The 21,105-nt window shown below is 45.5% G+C and overlaps 1 protein-coding gene across 2 annotated transcripts in view; it reads left to right on the forward strand.

Annotated features, from left to right (window-relative positions):
- Positions 1 to 21,105, forward strand: part of DIP2B (disco interacting protein 2 homolog B) — a 443,690-nt gene that overhangs the window by 128,479 nt on the left and 294,106 nt on the right. The window lies entirely within an intron of this gene.

A 21,105-nucleotide genomic window follows, 5' to 3' on the forward strand; every position in this document is an offset into this window, starting at 1 on the left:
GGTGGACAGTGTGCAAGCAGACAGACATTTGACCCGGGAGAGTGGTTGTTGGCCCTTTGGGCATTCTAAGACATTGTTGGATGTTGGGAGCATCCAAAGTTTGATCTGATGGCAACAAACACGTGTGTTTCCTCTATGGCCCTTGAGAAGGCCGGGTGATCCATCACATAGCATCTCACCCAGGGAAGGTGATCCTCATGGCTCCAAATTGACCCATGCGTTCTTGGTATGTGGATCTAGTATGCCCACAAGTGGATGAATGTCTGTCTATAGGTGGATCTGGATTTGCTCACATAGGGGGCCGATTGCTCTTGAAGATCTGGGTTGCTTTGGTCTTATGGCATGGCTCATGGGCACGTGGCATTAGCCAAGAAAGGATATTGAGACATTACCACCCAACTGAGGCCAAGAAACCATCCACTCTTTCAGAATATGCCAAGACATGGGATACTTTTCAGCACTGGCACAATAAGGAGAATCTGGAGCCCAAAAAAGCCCCAGTATTGTCAGTACTGGCCTTCCTTCAAGAGGGCCCGGACAAGGAATTAGCAGTGGCATCTGTTAAGGTGCAGATGGCAGACTTGGCTTTCTTAGAGGCTGAGAGAAGCTAGTCTCCCTGGCTGCTCATCAGACGTTATATTCTTCAAAGGAGTCCAGAGGCTCAGGCCGCTAATCTGAGATCCTTCCCTTCCTGGATTCTCAACATCGTATTAGAGGGTCTTCAGAGGGCCCTGCATGAGCCTTTGAAGGAAGTTTCTCTCATGGATTTTATGATCAAAGCGGTGTTCCTAGTTGACCAGAAGAGTTTCAAAATTGCAAGCTTTGTCATGCAGGGAACCGTTTCAGAGAATCACGGAAATTGGAGTGACCTTGCGTAAAGTATCTTTTTGCCAAAGGTTGTTTCAGCATTTCACATCAACCAGGAAGTCATGCTACCAGCCTTTCAAACTATGAGTTCTAAGAAAGGCTTTAAAGCTGTTGGATGTCTGCAGAGTTCTCTTGCGTTACCTGGAAGTGACTGAGTTTCGTCTATTTGACCATCTGTTTGTCCTAACTAAAGAGTCAATCCAAGGCAGACCAGCCTCCAAGGCCACCATTTCCCGGTGGATTCAGACAGCGATCTTTTCTATCTACATTGTCTGCAGCAAACCACCGCCTATGTCATTGAAGCACATTTGAGCAGAGGAGTAGCCTCCTTTTGGGTGGAATCGAGGTCGATCACTCTGGAGGAGATATGTAGATCTGCGACATGGTCTTCCTACACACTTTCACTAAATTCTATAGTGTGGATGAAAGCAGGCTTATCTTTCCCACCCAGGACTTCAAGGACTGCTTAGGTACATCTGATGGGCCTGTTTCTGCCTTATGCATCATGGTCTTCTCCATAACTAAGACTTCTCTGCCAGTTGGACTGTGGGGTCAGAATAAGTTTGTATATAGAATCTGAAGAAATAATTGAGCTCCACTAATATTCAAACTGTTGCTTTTATTTGATGTTTTACTGTTCAATGGTAATGTGTGTTTATTCATTACAGTTTCATTATTGGCTGTTATAACACTATATGAGCATATCAGAACCTTGGTTTCAGGGAGTTCCCCGTGTCCCTACTTCTCTTTTACTCTAGAGCTCTTGCATGCTTTGAAATGAACTGAAGGGGGCAGCAAACTTCTGGGAGAAGGAGGAGGTTTCAAAAACTCTGATCGACATCTTTCTGCAGTATGCTCGTGAGAATGGACAGAGAAGCCTAAGGTTCAGCATACCATTCCTATATCTACTGAAAAAGGTATTATCAAGGTAAAAACCTAAATCTCTTCTTTTTTATAATGGTCATTTGTTTCAATTTTCTTTTGTAAACTGCATAGAACTTCTAAGGTACGCAGTATATAAATACATTTTTATGTTCTGTCATCCTCCAAGGCCTGCTGCAGCTATTTAGAACTTGATTGACTAAGACAGTTGTCCTAGTCTGTGCCTATAGGGGGGCAAAGCTCCCTAAAAACTGTTTGTCTTAATGTGCTGATATCCTCCCTCTCAATACAGTCTTTCATCTTTTGAACCTATCTTTAGCAATTTTCTCTTTTCTATAGTATACCCCTGTCCCCCTTGCAAATCAGACTCAGCTGCTTGGATTAGGTACTTCACTAGTATTGTATTTTGCTCCTTCTAGTCTTGATGACCAAGCTGTATATTTTTGAATAGTGAAACTGGTCAAAGTACATCAACAAAGTATTTGTTGAAGGTGTAAAATGACCTGTTAATTTACAGGAGAATTTCTCTGAATGCACACACTGTAATGAGGTGCTTTCAGTTCACTTAAGAGTCTGTTAATATAATGCTAAGGCTTGCTGTTCTCAGACTCAGACCTTAAAAAAAATTATGTATGAAACGTTTTTCTGTTCTGCATACATTAACTGTCAAATTATTACTACATAATCATGGTATACTTCAGGTAATAATTGTATTTGCTTGATGTTGTGTGTTGATATTTTGTTATGTGTGTAGATCAGTGGTTCTCAAACCTATCCTGTGGGACCCCCAGCCAGTTGGGTGTTCAAGAAATCTTTAATATTCATGAGCGAGATTTGCATAACACTACTGCGATAACCAATTCCTAATCCACTACTGAACTTTGCCACCTATCCCATGACTCTTTAATTTTCTCAGGAGCCTCTCATGAGGAACTTTAGCAAAAGCTTTCTGAAAATCTAGATGCACTATAGGCTCCTTTTACTAAGCTGCGATAGTGTTTTTAGCGCATGCAGAATTTTAGCGCTCGCTAAACCCGCGCTACGCAGCCAGAACTAACGCCAGCTCAGTGCTGGCGTTAGGGCCTAGCACGTGGAGCAATTCAGCCCGTGCTAAAACTGCTATCGCAGCTTAGTAAAAGGATCCTTATATCAACCGATTCACCTTTATCCACATGTGTATTCACACCTTCAAAGAAGTCAAGCAAATTGGTGAGGCAAGATCTCCCTTGGCTGAACCCATGCTGACTCTGTCTCATTAAATCATGTTTGTCTATGTGTTCCACAATTTTATTATTTATAATTGTCTCGGCACTGAAGTGAGGCTTACTGGTCTGTAATTTCCCGGATCTCCCTTGGAGCCCTTTTTAAAAATCGGTGTAACATTGGCCACCCTCCAATTTTCAGGTACTACAGACGATTTTATCGACAGGTTACAGATCACTAACAGCAGGTCAGCAATTTCATGTTTGAGTTCTTTTAGTATCCTGGGATGTATACCATCTGGTCCAGGCGATTTATCACTTTTAAACTTGGCAATTTGGCTTAGTACATCTTCCAGATTCACCAAGATTTCTTTCAGTTCTTCCGGATCACCATCCTTGAAAAACCATTTCCGGTTCAGGTAAATCTCTTACATATTCTTCTGTAAAGACCGAAGCAAATAATTCATTCAGTCTCTCCGCTATGGTCTTTTCCTCCTTGAGTGCCCCTTTTGCTCCTTGATCATCCAACGGTCCCACAGATTCCCTTACAGGTTTTCTGCTTCTGATGTACCTAAAAAAATTGTTATGAGTTTTTGCCTCTTTTGCAAGTTTCTCTTCATATTCTTTCTTAGCTGTCTTTATCAATGCTTTGCATCTAACTTGCCAGTGTTTGTGTGTTCTTATTTTCTTCATCCGGATCCTTTTTCATTCTTTAAAGCAGGGGTGCCCACACTTTTTGGGCTTGCGAGCTACTTTTTAAATGACCAAGTCACAATGATCTACCAACAATAAAATTTTAAAAAAACACAACGCACACTGTACGCATAGAAAATGTTAATCATCATTCCTATTCCAGGGTTTTCAAAGAGGTCAAAGCAGATGACTCTATGCACTGTCACCTCAGTAACAACCATACAAAAGTAGACAAATACCCACCCCCTCCCTTTTTACTAAACCACGTTAGCAGTTTTTAGTGCAGGGAGCTGCGCTGAATGCCCAGCGCTGCTCTCGACACTCCTAGGCTACCTGCGCTAAAAACCTCTATTGTGGTTTAGTAAAAGGGGACCATAGTGTAAAATATAGACAGCAGATATAAATTCAGACACATTTTGATCACAAAATTTAAAATAAAATCATTTTCCCTACCTTGTCTGGTGATTTCATGAGTCTCTGGTTGCACTTTCTTCTTCTGACTGTGCATACAATCTTTCTTCCCTTCTTTTAGCCTGTATGCTTCTTCTCCTCCAGACCTCATTTCTTCCCCCCAACTTTTCCTTCCTCTTCCCTGCCCATTATTTCTCTCTGCCTCCCTTTCATTTTTTTCTGTTTCTCTTCTTTCCTTCTGTCTCCCTGCCTGCCCTTTTTCTTTCTTTCTCCCTGCCCTCCCCCAAGCCACTGCCACTGCCATTGCCATCGGGGACCAGGACCCAAACGCCACCAATAACAGGCCCCAAGCTCTCCCTGCTTCGGCCAACCAGCATTCCTCTCCCTGACGTCAATTCTGCCATCGGGAAGAGGAAGGCTGATCAGCCCAAGATCGCGATCGACCTATTAGGGGAAATGCTGCCGGGTCCTGCCTTCGCGGAAACAGAAAGTAGGCAGGACCCGGCAGGAAGAAGAACAAATGCTTGTCTCCCGCATTAGCCCGTAGCGAACGCTTGCTTCAGGGCTCTCAACATGTGCGTGCCGGCTTCTCTTCTCTTCCCTCCGAAACCGGAAGTTATGTCCGGGGGGGGAGGGGAGAAGGGAAGCCGGCGCGCACATGTTGAGAGCCCTGAAGCAAGCGTTCGCTACGGGCTAATGCGGGAGACAAGCATTTGTTCTTCTTCCTGCCGGGTCCTGCCTACTTTCTGTTTCCGCGAAGGCAGGACCTGGTTTTTTGTTCAGCAGCGGCAGATGACAGCTGGGCGGATCGCTCAGCTAAAAGGCCCTAGGGAGAAAGAAAACTGGAGAGGAAGGCTGATCGGCCCGTAGATCAGGACGGCAACACGAGTCTATCACAGAGCCCGGGATAGGCTCCGCGATCGACTCGCGTTGCCTTCCTGAGCTACTGGTCGATCGCGATCGACGCGTTGGGCACCCCTGCTTTAAAGGATGTTTTTTGGCTCTAATAGCCTCTTTCACTTCACCTTTTAACCACACCGGCTCTCGTTTCCTCTCCTTTCCACATTTGCTGATACGTGGAATGCATCTGGTCTGGGCTTTCACGATGGTATTTTTAAATAATACAGTCCTAATTTTTGCAACTGATCCTTTTTGCTTCTTTTTAAACATTTTCCTAACTTTATTGAAAATTAAACACCTCTACAGTAGATTTCTTTTACGATGTCACTTCCGGTATTAGCTCAAAGGAAGCTGGTATGCATTATCTGTAACCTGCACACAGGCAAACTACCGTACAAGCACTTGGTGACTGCTTTAGATGGCAAGACATTAAGCAACAACAAATGGGCAGGTTCCATTGGAAAAAATACTGTATTCTGTTACTGAACTGGAAATAAATCCTGGTATTACTAAGATTTCTATTGGTCCTGATCTTCCTTTTACTCAGCGATGAGGTGATCGAAGACTTCAGCACAAATCAAAGCTATGGCTATAGAATTGTAACTACTGTATATACTTGAATATAAACCGGGATTCTTGGGCAAGAAAAATGGCCCAAAAATGGGGGTCCTGGTTTATATTTGAGCCAATACACCTCCTTCCAAAATTATTGCAGGCCTCTGCCAGGCTCTGTACCGTGCTGCCCTCCCTGTCTTAGCCTCATACCTCTACTACCGATCGTCGGTGGAGGTGCAGCAGGCAGAAGCGAACTTTTCAAGTTCCTGCCTAGAGAATGACACGGTGGCGGTTTACCCTCGGCCACCGCATTTTAGCCGCGGGTCACCTGCCGAAAACGGGGAAGAAAACTAGCAGTCGCTGCGGCGACGGGGACAAGGCCATTCACCGCCCGTGGAAACCGGAAACAGGAAGTTGCAGCAGAGCAGAAGATTGAACACTGAGCAGCCGCGCGTGCAGGTCGCCGAAAAAGAAAACCTATAAACTAAGGTGAGGAGAAGGGAGAGAGCTGGCTAAACACTAGGATCGATTGGGCAGGCAGGTAGTGGCTGCGGGGACCGTGCGATCGCTAGTGTTCCCGGCTCAAATTGGAAGGAGGGAGTGAAAGGGAAAAGGATTCTGGGCCAAGGGGATGAAGTCGGAAAGAAAAACCCACAGCAGGAAAGAAAGGGAAGGACTGGCAGGTGAGCCAGATGCTAGAAGCAGGGGGGGGGGGGAAGAAAGAGGGAAAAAAGCTAGATGGGGTTGAAAAGAAGAGACACACTGGTATGGAAGAGGAAGATAGGGGAAATCTGGACACAGGAAGGTAACAGAAAGAGGGGAAATTATGTGCATGGGGCATAGGGACAGAGACATAAAGGGGACATGCCATGGGGATGGTATATGGACACAGGGGGGGCAATGACAGATACATAGGGGAGATATTAGAAATGGAGAAAATAGGAGCACAGAAGCGAGATGGTTTGTGGGGATGGGACAGGGACCGAGCTTGCAGGCTCCAGTGGCTTGCACAAATTACATTGTAACGTGCCATGAAAATAAGAGGAAGGAAGGTAGATAGGCCATGTGAGAGGAGCTGAAGGGTAGTAGAAAGGAACAGATGGTAAAGGAGGGAGGGAAGGGTGGTGGTGGAAAGGAATAGAACAGACATTGAAGGAGGGTGGAGAGGAACAGACCCCCAAGGGAAATGTGGAAGACAGAGTGGGAAGAAGACAGATGCCAGACTATGCGGGAGCGGAGGGAAGAAGATGGGTGCTAGACCAATTGGGGGTGGGGGGGTTAAGGGAGAGGCACAGTAACAGCAAATGGAAGACGCAGAGAGAAGACACACAGTGGATGGAAGGAATTCAATGAGAAGATGTGGAAAGCAGAAACCAGACAACAAAGGTAGAAAAAAAAATTATATTTATTTATTTATTTTTTGCTTTAGGATAAAATAGTATATTAGTTGTGTTGATAAAAATTTATAAACAAAGCCCTGCCAGCTGAACATCTCTTTCTCTAGTTCAGCAGTAGGAACTTTGATTTATAAGAAAGGAATAAGCTAAATATTACAGTACTAAGGCTTATATGGATGCAGCGGGGACGGGGACGGTGACGGGGCGGTGAATGGGATGGCAGTGGCGGTGACGGGGCGGTGAAAGGGATGGCGGTGAAGGGAACGGCGGTGACGGGGCGGTGCAGAGGATGGTGGGCCGGTGACGGGGACAGATTTTTCCCCCGTGTCATTCTCTATTCCTGCCCGCTGTTAACTGGCTGTCGTTAGTGTCTTTGGCTGCTGAGAAGCATGAGCAGGCACGCGATTTGGCGCTGCTGCTCAGTGCTGAGCAGCTTCCTTAATGGTTCCCGTGAAATTCGCAGGAGCCATTAAGGAAGCTGCTCAGCACTGAGCAGCGTCAAATCGCATGCCTGCTCGTGCTTCTCAGTGACTGAGGACACTCACAGCAGCCAGTTAACAGCGGGGCAGGAACTTGGAAAGTTCGCTCCTGCCCGCTGCACCTCCACCGGCGATCGATAGTAGAGGTATGAGGCTAGGACAGGGAGGGCGGCAGGGTGCAGAGCCTGGGAGGAAGGAAGGGTGCAGAGGGAAGGAAGGGTGCTGGATGCAGAGTCAGGAAGGGAAGGGAGGAAGAGGCCTGGGTGCAGTGCCTGACATGGAAGGGAGGGAGGGAAAGAAGGATGCTGGGTGCAGAGCCTGACAAGGGAGAGAGGGAAGGAAGGGTGCTGGGTGCAGAGTCTGACAGGGGAGGGAGGGAAGGTGTGCTGGGTGCAGAGCCTGACACTTGAATATTAAGCCGCCCGACTTATATTCGAGTCAACCATTTTTCCTCCTTTTGGGGAAAAGAGGGCTCTTGACTTATATTCGGATTGACTTATATTTGAGTATATACTGTACCATCCAAACTGATGTCTTGCCAAAGGAACTGGCTCTATTGGAAATAGAATCTGTAGCATAGCAATTGGCTAAGAGCTCTAAGGTTCTTGAGAATATGGATTTCTAAGCATAATCTGAAAGGAAAGAATCTGAAAAACTTAAGAATGATTGTGGAGTTCTATGTTGAGGTTTACATGGTAAATTGGTTCAATATAAAAATAAATAGCAATTGGACATAAAGTCCCAGGCATCTTCTCTTCCAGCTGCAAGTTTTGAAATAACAGTGTGAAGAGGTAAGGAAGATATTCATGCCTAAAGTGAGGCCAATTTGATATGGTTACGGCGAGTCCTGCAACTACTGTGTTTCCCCAAAAATAAGCCCTAGCATGATTTTCAGGATAGGTCTTAATATAAGCCCTACCCCCGAAAATAAGCCCTAGTCCGGCGGCAGCAGCCCTCCCCCCATGACCCTTCCATCTCTCCCACCCATCCAAACCCCGACTGCGAGACCGAAATACAGTACCTTATAACAAAACGCATTGTCGGCAGCACAGGCCCCATCATGGCTTTCTCATGCACAGGCGTTCCTCTGCCGCGTTGCTGATGATGTCATCCCCCCGTGACCCTTCCATCTCTCCCACCCATCCAAACCCCGACTGCGAGACCGAAATACAGTACCTTATAACAAAACGCATTGTCGGCAGCACAGGCCCCATCGTGGCTTTCTCATGCACAGGCGTTCCTCTGCCGCGTTGCTGATGATGTCATCAGCAACACGGCAAAGGAACACCTGGGAGTGAGAAAGCTGCGATGGGGCCTGTGCTGCCGACAATGCGCTTTGTTATAAGGTACTGTATTTCGGTCTTGCGGTTGGGGTTCAGATGGAAGGGTCAGCAGGGAGAGGGGGGTTGGGAGGGATTAAAAAATGCTCCACGGGGGATATGGGAGGAAGGCAGAGATATAAGCTGCAAGGGTTCTGCTGCATAAGGGATGGGAAGGAGGAAGGGATAGAAGTTGCAAGGGTTCTGCTGCACAAGGGGATGGGAGGGATAGAAAGATACTGCAGAAGGGGGATAGGTAAGAGGGGAGGAAAGATGCGGCACATGTTGGGGAGAGAAAGGAAATAGGAAGAATTGGGGTGGAGGAAAGGAATGTAGAGATAATCACTGTACATGGAAAAAAATAAATCCTTCCCTTAAATAAGACCTAGTGCCTTTTTTAGTCACAAAATTAATATGACAGTGTCTTATTTTCGGGAAAACACGGTATGTTGTACAATGCAGAGGAACAGGAGAGAAGAGATGCACTAGAGAAGATATTGAAAATCAGAGGTGAAGGAGATGAGAAGACAGCTTGGAGACAGCAAGGTGAGACCCAGGAAAACCACCATCCATCAGCACAGAGGAAACTACATTCACTTGATACTTGACTGGAGCTCCGGAGTTGGAGCTTCTTCTTACCTGTGCCATAACAACAGAGGTCAAGGCATTTCTGAGCAAGCCCATGGTGGTTCCAGGCTGTCCATCACACACCCAGTCCATAGAAATGTATAAAAATGACAACCGTGGCTGCTGGTCATGTGTACAATCAGGAGAAGAGGGAAAATTATATTATGGGTCAGATGGTCAGCAGAGAGCTCATGGGCTGAAACAGAAGCAAGCAAGATATGGCCTCTTTGCTTTATTTTATTAAATAACATTAAATTAACTGCATAAATGACATTTTAAAGACAATTGTGGCTTCAGATGTAGTTCAGACTATTTGTACTTTCAAATAAATGTTATTTATTTCAATTGTGATTTGATGTAGGTAAGACTCATGTTAAGCAGTTTCTGAAGATACTGTAGCTTTAGATTCAGAATGCAAAACTTCATAATTTGGTCACTAGTAGTTTGTAAAGTTTGAAAAAATAAAAATCTACCCCTAAAATTGACACACCCTATACTGTTGGAATGTCCCTGATTAGCTGAGTCAGGTTTGGGAGCCACTGTATTATAGAATCCCTGAAGTCACTTTAGTGAGGGAAATCTTATATGCATTTAAATAAATTAGATTTTTATATAGTAGTTGGTATTGTAGGTGCCACTTTTGTGTAAAATCTTATCAAACACAATGATGTATGAAGTTTAAAACTTATCAGCCAGGACTTGCTGTTGATCTTTGGCAGCGGTGGTAGGCAGACTAGATGGGCATCTTCTGTATTTCTCTGAATTGAAGTCTACTGAATCCGGTGTCCATCCTCTGTATTGTATGTGAACAGTAACTAGGAAAATATAAATCCAGTTAAAAACATTATCAGGTGTATCAGCATTGGAGACGAGTTCTATTTGCCAGCGTCACTGAGCCACCAACCCTGCTTATATGTTTAGTCTATGGTTTTTCCAATGCAAATAAATGATCTCATATGGGTCTGTAAGTGATAATCTAACACTTGGGACGATGACTCAGGCTAAGCACAACACCACTTCCCTCTAAATAGGTCACCACATCTATATAAAAGTGAAACAGTACTGAATTTGTAACTATGCTGTTCCCCAGAGCAGTGTTCCCTCATGAGCAAAAATATTAAGATATACCCAGAGATGTAGGCATGCACACACTCTTGCAGAGGTTGGAAAGAATTCCTTGAGCCATCCTCTGCATCCTTTTCCTATTTGTTCACCTGTAGTTTATATATTTTATAGCTACTTTGAATTTTACTCAGCTATGGATGTTTAGTACACAGAGTTTCCTGAAAAACAGATCTTATCAAACATACAGTGCAGGTAAATACTCTTCTCTATGGACAAACTCCTGCGGAGTCCCACAAGGCTCTCCACTTTCGCCAACACTGTTCAACATATACTTGGTCCTTTGGCTAATTTACTACAAAGTCTAAATGTGACATTCTACATATACGCTGATGATATCACTATACTAATACCATTCCAGTCATTCTCAACAGAGCTAAATAACCTAATCTCAAATATCATGGGGAAAAATAGAACAATGGATGTTGCAGTCAAAACTGAGAACACTAAGGATAGGAAGGGAGTGATTAAGGAGGATAAAGAGGTAGCTGAGAGGTTGAACACTTTCTTCTCGTTGGTTTTCACGAGAGAAGACCCATCTAATATACTGGACTCAGAGGAGCTCATGAGTGGGGAACAGGCTGAAAAATTGGAACACATAGAGGTAAGTAAGGAGGATGTCCTCAAACGGATAGACAGGTTAAAATGCGGCAAATCGCTGGGCCCAGACGGGATCCACCCAAGGGTTCTGAAGGAACTAAGACAAGAAATAGCGGGCACAATCCAGCATGTTTGCAACCTATCCTTGAAAAATGGAGAGGTACCAGAGGACTGGAAATTGGCAAATGTCACACCTATCTTCAAGAAGGGATCGAGGGGTGACCCCGGGAACTACAGGCCGGTGAGCCTGACTTCAATTATAGGGAAGATGGTGGAAGCTATGATCAAGGACGGTATTTGCGAGCACATCGAGAGGAATGGCCTACTGAGAACAAGCCAGCACGGATTCTGTAAGGGAAGGTCATGCTTAACGAACCTTCTGTACTTCTTTGAGGGAATAAGCAGTCGGGTGGACAATGGGGAACCCATAGACATCATTTACCTCGATTTTCAAAATGCTTTCGACAAGGTGCCACATGAAAGGCTGCTTAGGAAGCTGTGGAACCACGGGGTGGGAGGGGATGTGCACAGATGGATCAAGCACTGGTTGTCGGGTAGACTGCAGAGGGTCGGAGTAAAGGGACAATATTCAGACTGGCGGGGAGTCACGAGCGGTGTGCCACAGGGATTGGTGTTGGGGCCGTTAATCTTCAACATATTTATCAATGACCTGGAAAAGGAGGCAAAGTGCGAGGTTATAAAATTTGCAGACGATACCAAACTGTGCGGCAGAGTTAGGTCCAGGGAGGAGTGTGAGGACCTGCAAAGGAACCTGGACAAGCTGGAAGACTGGGCAAACAAATGGCAAATGCGCTTTAACGTGGAAAAATGCAAGGTCATGCATATAGGGAAAAAGAACCCGTTGTTCAACTACAAATTGGGGGGGGGCATTGTTGGGAGACAGCAGTCTTGAGAGAGACTTGGGTGTGCTGATGGATGCATCACTGAAGCCATCTGCACAGTGCGCAACAGCCTCGAAAAAAGCCAACAGGATGCTGGGCATCATAAAGAGGGGCATAACAACCAGGACGCGGGAAGTCATCATGCCATTGTATCGGGCGATGGTGCATCCACATCTGGAATACTGCGTTCAATATTGGTCGCCGTACCTCAAGAAGGACATGGCGGTACTTGAGAGAGTCCAAAGGAGAGCAATGAAACTGGTAAGAGGGCTGGAACACTGCCCATACGCCTAGAGGTTGGATAGGCTGGAGCTCTTCTCTCTAGAAAAAAGGAGGCTCAGGGGAGATATGATAGAGACCTTCAAGATCATGAGGGGCATAGAGAGGGTGGATAGGGACAGATTCTTCAGGCTGAAGGGGACAACAGGTATGAGGGGGCATTCGGAGAAACTGAAGGGAGATAGGTTCAAAACAAATGCAAGGAAGTTTTTTTTCACCCAAAGGGTCATGGACACTTGGAATGCGCTACCGGAGGAAGTGATCAGGCAGAGTACAGTACAAGGATTCAAACAGGGATTGGACGGATTCCTGAGGGATAAAGGGATCGTGGGATACTGAGAGAGGTGCTGGGATGTAACACAGGTAGAGAAAGCTAATAAGTATAGAAACCCAACCAGGTCGTGCATGTGCAAGACCGGAGGGTTAGGACTTCGATGGGAAGATAGGACTCAATGGGAAACCAAGGTGGCAAGGGGGCCCCTTCTGGTGATTCAGACAGGTCATGACCTGTTTGGGCCCCCGCGGGAGCGGACTGCTGGGCAGGATGGACCTATGGTCTGACCCGGCGGAGGCACTGCTTATGTTCTTATGTTCTTAGCTAGTCCTAATGATAAACTCAGAGAAACTTCCATTCAACTTAATGGCCAAAAATTTGAAATAGCAAGTTATATCAAAATCCTGGGAATAACTATAGACAGACACCTAATGTTCCAGAAACACACAGACCAACTGACAAAAAATTGCTTCGCTATTTTATGGAAATGAAGAACTATAAAAAAATATTTTGACATGGTGTCCTTTAGAATACTAGTTCAATCCACCATCCTATCTACCTTATAATATCACATATCTAGGGTCAACCAAGAAAACACTGCAAAGACTTCACCTGGTTCAAAATGCTGCTGTACATTTGATCTTTGGACTGAAAAAGTTTGACCATGTAAGCCCTTTTTACATGCTACTCCATTGGCTCCCTTTTGAAGCTAGAGTCATTTTTAAATTCAGCTGCATTTGTTATAAAGTACTCTTGGATTACTACCATCATACTTATCCTCCCAATTAAATCTATTTACATCAAGCAAGAACACAAGAAACTCGGGCATGCTCATGTACTCTACTCTGTAAGCCTGCCATTTTAAAAGTTTGTTTTTTTTTGACAAAACTCTCAAGCGGGTAGAATGAACTTTTGGATGTGTTCGCCGATTGCCCACTCCCAATCTTACTATGAGTTTAGAGAATCACTGAAAACCTATCTGTTTGGTAAATTTATGTGATGACTTTGCTTTGCATCACTCTACATTGTATCATGTTGTATTTTATTGTATTATTAGTCTTTAAGCCCGTTACATTAACAGGTGCTAGAATAGATGTGTGTGTCTGTCTTTCTTTCTTTCTCTCTCTCCCCTTGGCCGCTGTCTGTCTGTCTATCTATGTTTATTTGTTTCTCTCTCCTTGGACACTGGCTGTCTCTTCTTAGACGCTGGCTGTCTGTCTTCCTTTCTATCTGTCTCTCTGGCCCCCTGTGTGTCATTCTTCGTGTCTGTGTCCTTGTGTCATTCCCCCCCTCCCCAGAGCAAAGCTGTCTGCCCCCAGCATACCCCTTCCCCCAAAGAAGCTCCCTTTCTCTCTCCGTGACTGTCTCTCCATGGCCCCCTTCTGTCTTCCCCCGCAGAGCAAAGTTGTCTGCTCCCCAGCACACCTCTCCCCCCAAAGTAGCCCTCTTTCCTGCTCCCTGACTGTCTTTTCATGGCCCCCTTATGTCTTCCCCACCCCCTGAGCAAAGCTGTCTGCCCCTCAGCACACCTCTCCAACAAAAGCAGCCCTCTGTACCTGCAGCACCGGCACAACACCCTACAGCCAATTGTGAGTGCTCAGAGCGCGAGAGGGAGCGGGGCCTGGGTGTATTGGGCATGGGGGGAGGCCCTGACTGCAACTTCTTCGGCGTCGGTGAGGATGGAGAGGTTGGTCCGACTCTCCGCAGGGGCTTTGGGGACAGTCTTCTGCGGCTCGAAGCCCTCCCAGCAGCCACTGCCAGCAGCACTCCGCATTGCCTTCCTCCCGCCGCCCAGAGTAGATGTCTGTATGTTTGTTTGTTTTATTTATTTGTCTCTCTCTCCTTGGACGCTGTCTGTCTGTCTTTCTTTCTGTCTGTCTGTCTCCCTGGCCCCCCTGCTTGCCAAAGTAGCCCCCTCTCCTTCTCCCCCTGTTCTGCAATGCCTACCTGCTCCGTGGCCCCCTTCTGTTCCTCCCCCACCTGATTGCTGTCTGCCCCCAGCACACCCCTCCCCCCAAAGCAGCCCCCTTTCCCTCTCCCCCTGTTCTGCAATGCCTTCCTGCTCCGTGGCCCCTTTCTGTTCCCCCCCCATGATTGCTGTCTGCACTCAGCACAACCTTCCCACCAAAACAGCCCCCTTTCCTGCCTGCTCCATGACACTTTTTCCTCTTCCCCTCCCTCCATCCATGGTTCCTGCCGCCGCTGCCGCTCCTGTTCAAAGCGGCCTGCTGAGGTTCGCGGCCGGCTGTAGCGAACTTCACAGGCCGCTGTCCTCCTCAGTAGCATGTTCCTTCTGACACGATCGTGTCAGAGGGAACGTGCTACCATGTGGAGAGCGGCCTGCGAGGTTCACTACAGCCGGCCGCGAACCTCAAGAGGCCGCTTTGAACAGGAGCAGCAGTGGTTGGTGTGGGAAGGGGGAGTCGGCGACGTGCATGCTGCTTTGAACAAGAGCGGCAGCGGCGGCAGGACCATGAGCCCTCCTCCCGCCAGCCGCCGCCAGTGCCGCTCCATGTCGCCCGATGCACCAAACTGACGCATGCGCCTCAAGCAGCCTAATACGGCCACGGACGGACACAGCACATGTCAGGTACCCATATCCTCCTAAGTGCGCATGCGCACTTAGAGGATTATTATTATAGATATAGCATTGTATTCTACTGATTTCTACTGTATCTTGCATCTTCACTGATATGCCTCAGTTCTCTTGTTGTGAACCACCCGGAATTTCTGGTTGGGCGGTATATAAGAAATAAAATTATTATTATTATTGATTCCCCTGTATGAGCACCACTTTTGAATACAGCAGAGAAGGACCCCTTCACTGTCCACCAGCTGCCTTCCCTGTACTTTTGTTATGGAGACAGTATACTCTAGGGAATTATGAAAAAAAAAAATAAATCAAAATACTATACAACAGAATATAACTCATTAAACAGAAAAGTTACCTTAGCAACAGCAGCAGATGAATCCAGACACCAATGGAATAGCACACACCTACCAGCAGGTGGAGATAGAGAAACTGATTAACAGGTGATTCTATTGGCTGGCATGCCTCCTGTATCTTTAGTGTGCTCCATCTCCCAGCAGGTGATGGTTGCTACTCAACTAGCTCCTGGATTCTGGCTGTGACCAGTCAATTATTTTCTCCTGTTGAGGTTTCTCTTCAGTGAGACAGGGGTGTCCGGCTGAATGGTGCCGGCTTTATGGGTTACACCTGGGCCCCCCCCAGGTCCCTGCCTCACCTCCCTCCAATGATAGAGAGTCTGACTGGGTCTCGATTTTTCTTCTTTCCCTTCACTGTTAAAAAAACAACAACAAAAAAAGACCACAGTGACTATTAAACATTTTTGCCCTCATAGTGCTGAGCAACTGGCATCTGCCGGCACTATCAACAAAGTTGTGAGTATATGTTTTATTTGAACTTCTTTTCTGGTTTTTGGTTGTGGTGGAGCTGTGGGTTTGGTGTGAATTTACAGTAGGAATATGTTTTTTTATCAAAAGCTATCTTTTGTAGAGTTGTGGAAATGGTTTAGCGACTGACAAATTTATATTTGTATGAAGTTTATTCAGTAAAGGGCTTCAGGTGTATGGATAGAGCTCCGTTTACGTAACTGGTGCCTTCCCGCGTGTTGTAGGCACATGCTTGTTTCATACTCTGGCAGCAGTGCCACAGCGGTAGTGGGATTTCTACCCGAGGCGGACTCTGCTTGGCAGTTCCCGTGGCCGGGTGGAGGTGAATATTTGGACGGTTCTGGGTGTGCTCTTCACATAGCCGGTTCCTGACTGATTGCAAGAGGTGCACGCTTATTTTCCTAAGTTGAGGAGAACGAAGCAGCGTTCATTTATTTCTTTCCAGTGTTCATTTTAAATATTTTATGCCATGACAGTTGGGTCTCCGGCACTAGTGGGAGCACCGCAGCGTTCACGGGGTTTATTTTGCAGCTGAATTAGGTCACTGTTTCCTGTGGCTTCCCTGTTTTTAGGGTTCTATGTGTCGGGAGTGTTTCAACAGCTTTTTGCCACTGTTGTGGTGATATACCTTGTGTGTGTGTTTCCCCACTCTCTCTATTTGAAAAGACTTAACTACTTTAATCGGGACTGTACTGTTACGCCTTGTGCTCAGCTGTCCAATCTCAGTTTTTTGCCGTTATGGGTTGACAGAAGGCAAATTGCTGCACAGTGATGTCAGTGGCATGAGAGTACCCTGTGTTTCATACGGGTATCTTCTTGTCTCTCTCGAGATCCCTGAAGGGTGAGTCTATGGAGGTTTAGAGGTTTTCTTATTCTTTGTGCCTCTGTCCAGTGCTGTGTGTATCTGGTAGCACTAAAGCTCTGTGTGTGTCTGGTAGCACTATTGAATTGATTCCTGAATGTATTACAAATAGATTATGAATTGGGGGAGACTTTAGTGTCATAACGGCACTTCACATCTTTCTGTGGGCAGAACTGTCTTTTCTATTTCTAGGGTGCCAGGGACTGCAAGTTTCAAAGCTTCTCGCACAGATTTCTCAGGCCGCCATCTTCTCATGGCACCTTCTAGACCACTGTTCTTCAACCACCGGTCCGCAGGAAATTTCTGCCGGTGTGCGCAGGGCTGGCAAGCTCGAGTTATTTTCAAGCTGGGCTGGAGAAATCATGGGGCGCCTCAGACAGTGGCTTTCTACCTCCTCTGCAGCCTCCCTTCTTACCAGCGCAGTGATTCAGGAAGGCAGCCTTGGGGCTTTTGCTGAGTCGCGGCCGCCTCTGATGATGCAACTTCCTCTTTCCTCAGAGGTGGCATGACCCAACAAAGGACCTGAGGCTGCCTTCCTGAATTGCTGCGCTGGCAAGTAAGGAGAGCTGCTGGGAGGGGAGAAAGCCATTGAACAAGATAAGCACTCCTGCTTTCTTACCCTGAGCAGGGGCTTCAAAGTAGGTGCCTACCTACTATCTGTGCAATTTAGCAAGTTCCTGTAAAGTTAAGTGTTTCTTGCAAAAAAGCAGGTGTATGCTTGCAATTCAGCAGTTACATTATTTTTTGCCTTTTTAAAGTGAAGTGATTCCTCTCACATTCTACGATGTTAAGTGTCATCAATATATATAAGGAGGCAAAATTTCAGTGAGCAGTATATCATCTTATGTGACCCAGGGTATGTCTCGGCAACCAACCCCTTTGCTAAAAGGCATTTCCCACACAGGAAAGCTAGGGACCTCCCTCCACTTCAAAATCACTGAGCTCTGGAACAACCTTACCTCCCCTCTTCGGAACTTGAGCTCTCTCCAAGTTTTTCGCAAACATCTGAAAACCTGGCTTTTCTCAAAAATGTAAGATGATGCGATATACAAACCTAAGGATTAGATTAGATTAGGTCTTAGATAGAAACATAATACATATGATTCAGATTTGTATATATTGAGCTATAATCCACAACTGAACTATTCTTCCCTTCCCTCCACTACCCTCTCCTCATACCCCCAAAAATGTGAAGCACCAATGAGTGCTACTTTCTAAGATCCCTGGGTCCCCACATATGGAAAATATAGGACATTTGTAGAGTTTATTTATCAAAGTACATGAAGAAGTCAACATAGTCTATCACTTTGATAGGCCTGAGAAGCTATCCATTCCACTTAACAAGCTTAATCTCCTTAGATCATCTGCAAAAACATTCAATCTTACCAACAAATAAATCCAGTGTCCCATGATTGTAGGAAACCAGGAATGTATAGATTTTCAGCTGTCCATTGAAGAAAAATAAATAGACACAGAGTGGGGCACTGACAAGAAAATTGATGGTCAAGATGTACCGTATATCCATTAGGTATTGCAGACAATCCATCAATAAATTTCATAGCTGGTTCCACTTTCTCAAAATAATGTACTGTACCCTTCCCCCCCCGTAGAGGATTTTCAGGTTTGCCTCAGTTTCCGCACTTTTATTTTTTAAAACACTATTTATTAAATATCTGAAAAGAAAATTACATTATTACCTGCAAGGTGAGTTGGCTTGCCTGACTAGTCACACGACATTTTGTGTTATGCCCTTTTTGCAGCAATCCTCGGCGAACACAATATACAGGCACTTTGTTACTTATTTTCATTTTTTTATGGTATGTCCCAACCTTTTTCACCATGGACCCCTGACGAAAGTTTGTCCGAAACACGGACCGTGTCGGGTCCCTTGATTGGTAAAAGGGTTTTTATTTGCATTTTAATTTTGATGCAATAAATTTTTGCCTGCAGTTTTGTTTGTTTCTCCTGCTTGGTTTTTTCTGCAGACAAAGTTGGACTTTCTCCTTTGTTTTGATGCCCTCTTACCACTTCTCTCACCCCAACTATTTCCCGTTAAAATTTGAAAGTGCTGAAACTTTTTGAAGAATGCTTGTAGTTACCACACTGTTTTTTATCTTAAACTAAAACTTAAAATTCTCATTTTTACCTTCATTGTCTGGCTATTTTAGTTCTCAGTCTCTGGTTTGTTTTCACATTTTCTCTTAACTCTTGCAAGGATTTCCTGTGCATTTGTCATTTTTCTCTCCTTTTCCTTTCAGTTTTCTTAATTTTTTTCTACCTCTGTCCAGAGTTACCGTATTTTTCACTCCATAAGACCGTAAGACGCACCCTAGATTTAGAGGAGAAAAAACCAAGAAAAAATATTGTGAACCAAATTGTGCTTCTGAACCCAGCCCCCTAGAAAAATAGACAAATATACTGCAGCAGACAGATTTTGATCACTAAATTGAAATCCTACCTTTGTTGGCTGATGATTTCTGGTTGCACTAGATAGTTCTTTTCTTTCTTCCTTCAGCCCAGCAATTGGCTCTTTCTATTCCCTCCCTCCTTCCTTCCTTCCTATGTCCCGAGTTCGTGCCCCCTCCCCCTCACTGCCTTCCAGCCTTTATCCTTCCTCCCACAGCGAAGCCTGCCTCCTTGCCTTCCTTCCTCCCAAACCGAAGTCTGCCTCCCTTCCACAGCGAAGCCTGCCTGCTTTCCTTCCTGCCACGCCGATTCCTCCTCCCTGCTCACTGCTGCTGCAACTCCACGAAGGGAAGGGCCTGCAGCATTCAATTGGGCCTACAAGCCTTCTCCCGATGTCAATTCTGACGTGAGAGGAAGACTTGTGGGCCCAATTGCATGCCGCCAGCCCTTCTCTTTCTTTCCTGCAGCGGCGAGTGGGTAAGAGGGTGATGAGCAGCAGCAGAATGCCGGGGGAGGGGTGACAAACAGCAGCAGAACGCTGGGGGGCGGAGGTGTATTTGCTCCTGCTTTTTGGGGATGGAAAAAGTGCGTCTTATGGAGCGAAAAATATGGTAATTCTTTCTTACTAGCCAGTCTTTAATTCCCCCTCCCCCTTTTTTTTTTTTTTTTTTTTTGCTGTCTACCTTCAGCTTTGATCTCTTTCCCTCATCCCAGCTTTCCTATTCCATTTCCTTATTCCTCTAACTCTCAATAACTCTTCTTTCTTCCCCTCCCTCCCGTCCAGAACCTGCCTTCTCCCTTACACCCATAGTCTGTCTTCTTTCGAACTCTCAATTCATGCGGCTGACAGACGCACCTTCTCTGGTACTTCTGTTCTGGGGCACAGTTAGCAGTCATACAAATGGAGAATCTGATCCCATGGTGAGTAGGTTGTTCTGCTGCTGTCTAGAGAAGCAGCAGCAGCAGCAGCAGCAGCAGCAGCAGCAGGGTTGACAGTAAGAGTGAGGTGGGGATGGTCACTGTGTCCTAGCTCAAGAAATGGTGCACAGCCACATAGCTCAGAGGGACTCTTAACAGAAGAAAATGTGATACCTTTCTTGGTTTTTTTCTGTGGTTCTTTGGTGATTCTCTCTTGTGGTTAACATGTAAGGCAGAGTTGCCTAGTCTTATAGTGAGGAACTTTGTGTTCACATAACAAGACTTTTTAAAAAATCTTTTGGGATTTTCTTATTTTACCTGACAGAAATCTCCAACTCATTTGGACCCAAACTGAGATCTGGTGCTAGAAACTTTCATACACACATAATTTTGTTTGAATCATAATAGCTACTACATTCCTGGGCCACAGGACATCTAGCCTATGACGTTTCGAGGCCTGACGACTGACCACAAGCCTTATACACAAGCTCTATACAATGTGATGGCCACAGTCTCCACCAAACCCAGCCCAACTCCCAGGCTGTGAACATGCCTTTATAGCAACCCCATCTGCCAAGCCAGAGTTGAAGTCCTGTTGCATGAAAATTTATTGTATCTTAGGAGCCAACTCTCTGGGTGCCTAGCAACCCTGATATTGAGTTCAACTTTGTGTTTAGGGAGGGGTTATTTGTTTGCCACCTCCAGTCATTTTGAAATGTTGGTACCTGTATACACAATAACATTTTATACTGAAGAATATTCACTTGTATTTTGTTGGCATAGTAGTTCCATTGTGGTCTGCACATGTCCAAGAAAGTAACTGAAAATTTAAGGGGAAATCAGATCCCAGAATTTTGTATTTTAACAATAGGGTTTAAATTTGGTAGATAGCTGTAAGAGCCTGCCATTTAAAAATATCATGTAGCTATACCTGTTTTTGAGCATGAATCAAAAAGACCAGCTATTACGTCAACTTAGTGCTTCTTTTCGTTATTA

The sequence above is a fragment of the Geotrypetes seraphini genome, chromosome 3 (assembly GCF_902459505.1).
Source record: "Geotrypetes seraphini chromosome 3, aGeoSer1.1, whole genome shotgun sequence".
In the NCBI taxonomy this organism is placed as follows: Eukaryota; Metazoa; Chordata; class Amphibia; order Gymnophiona; family Dermophiidae; genus Geotrypetes; species Geotrypetes seraphini.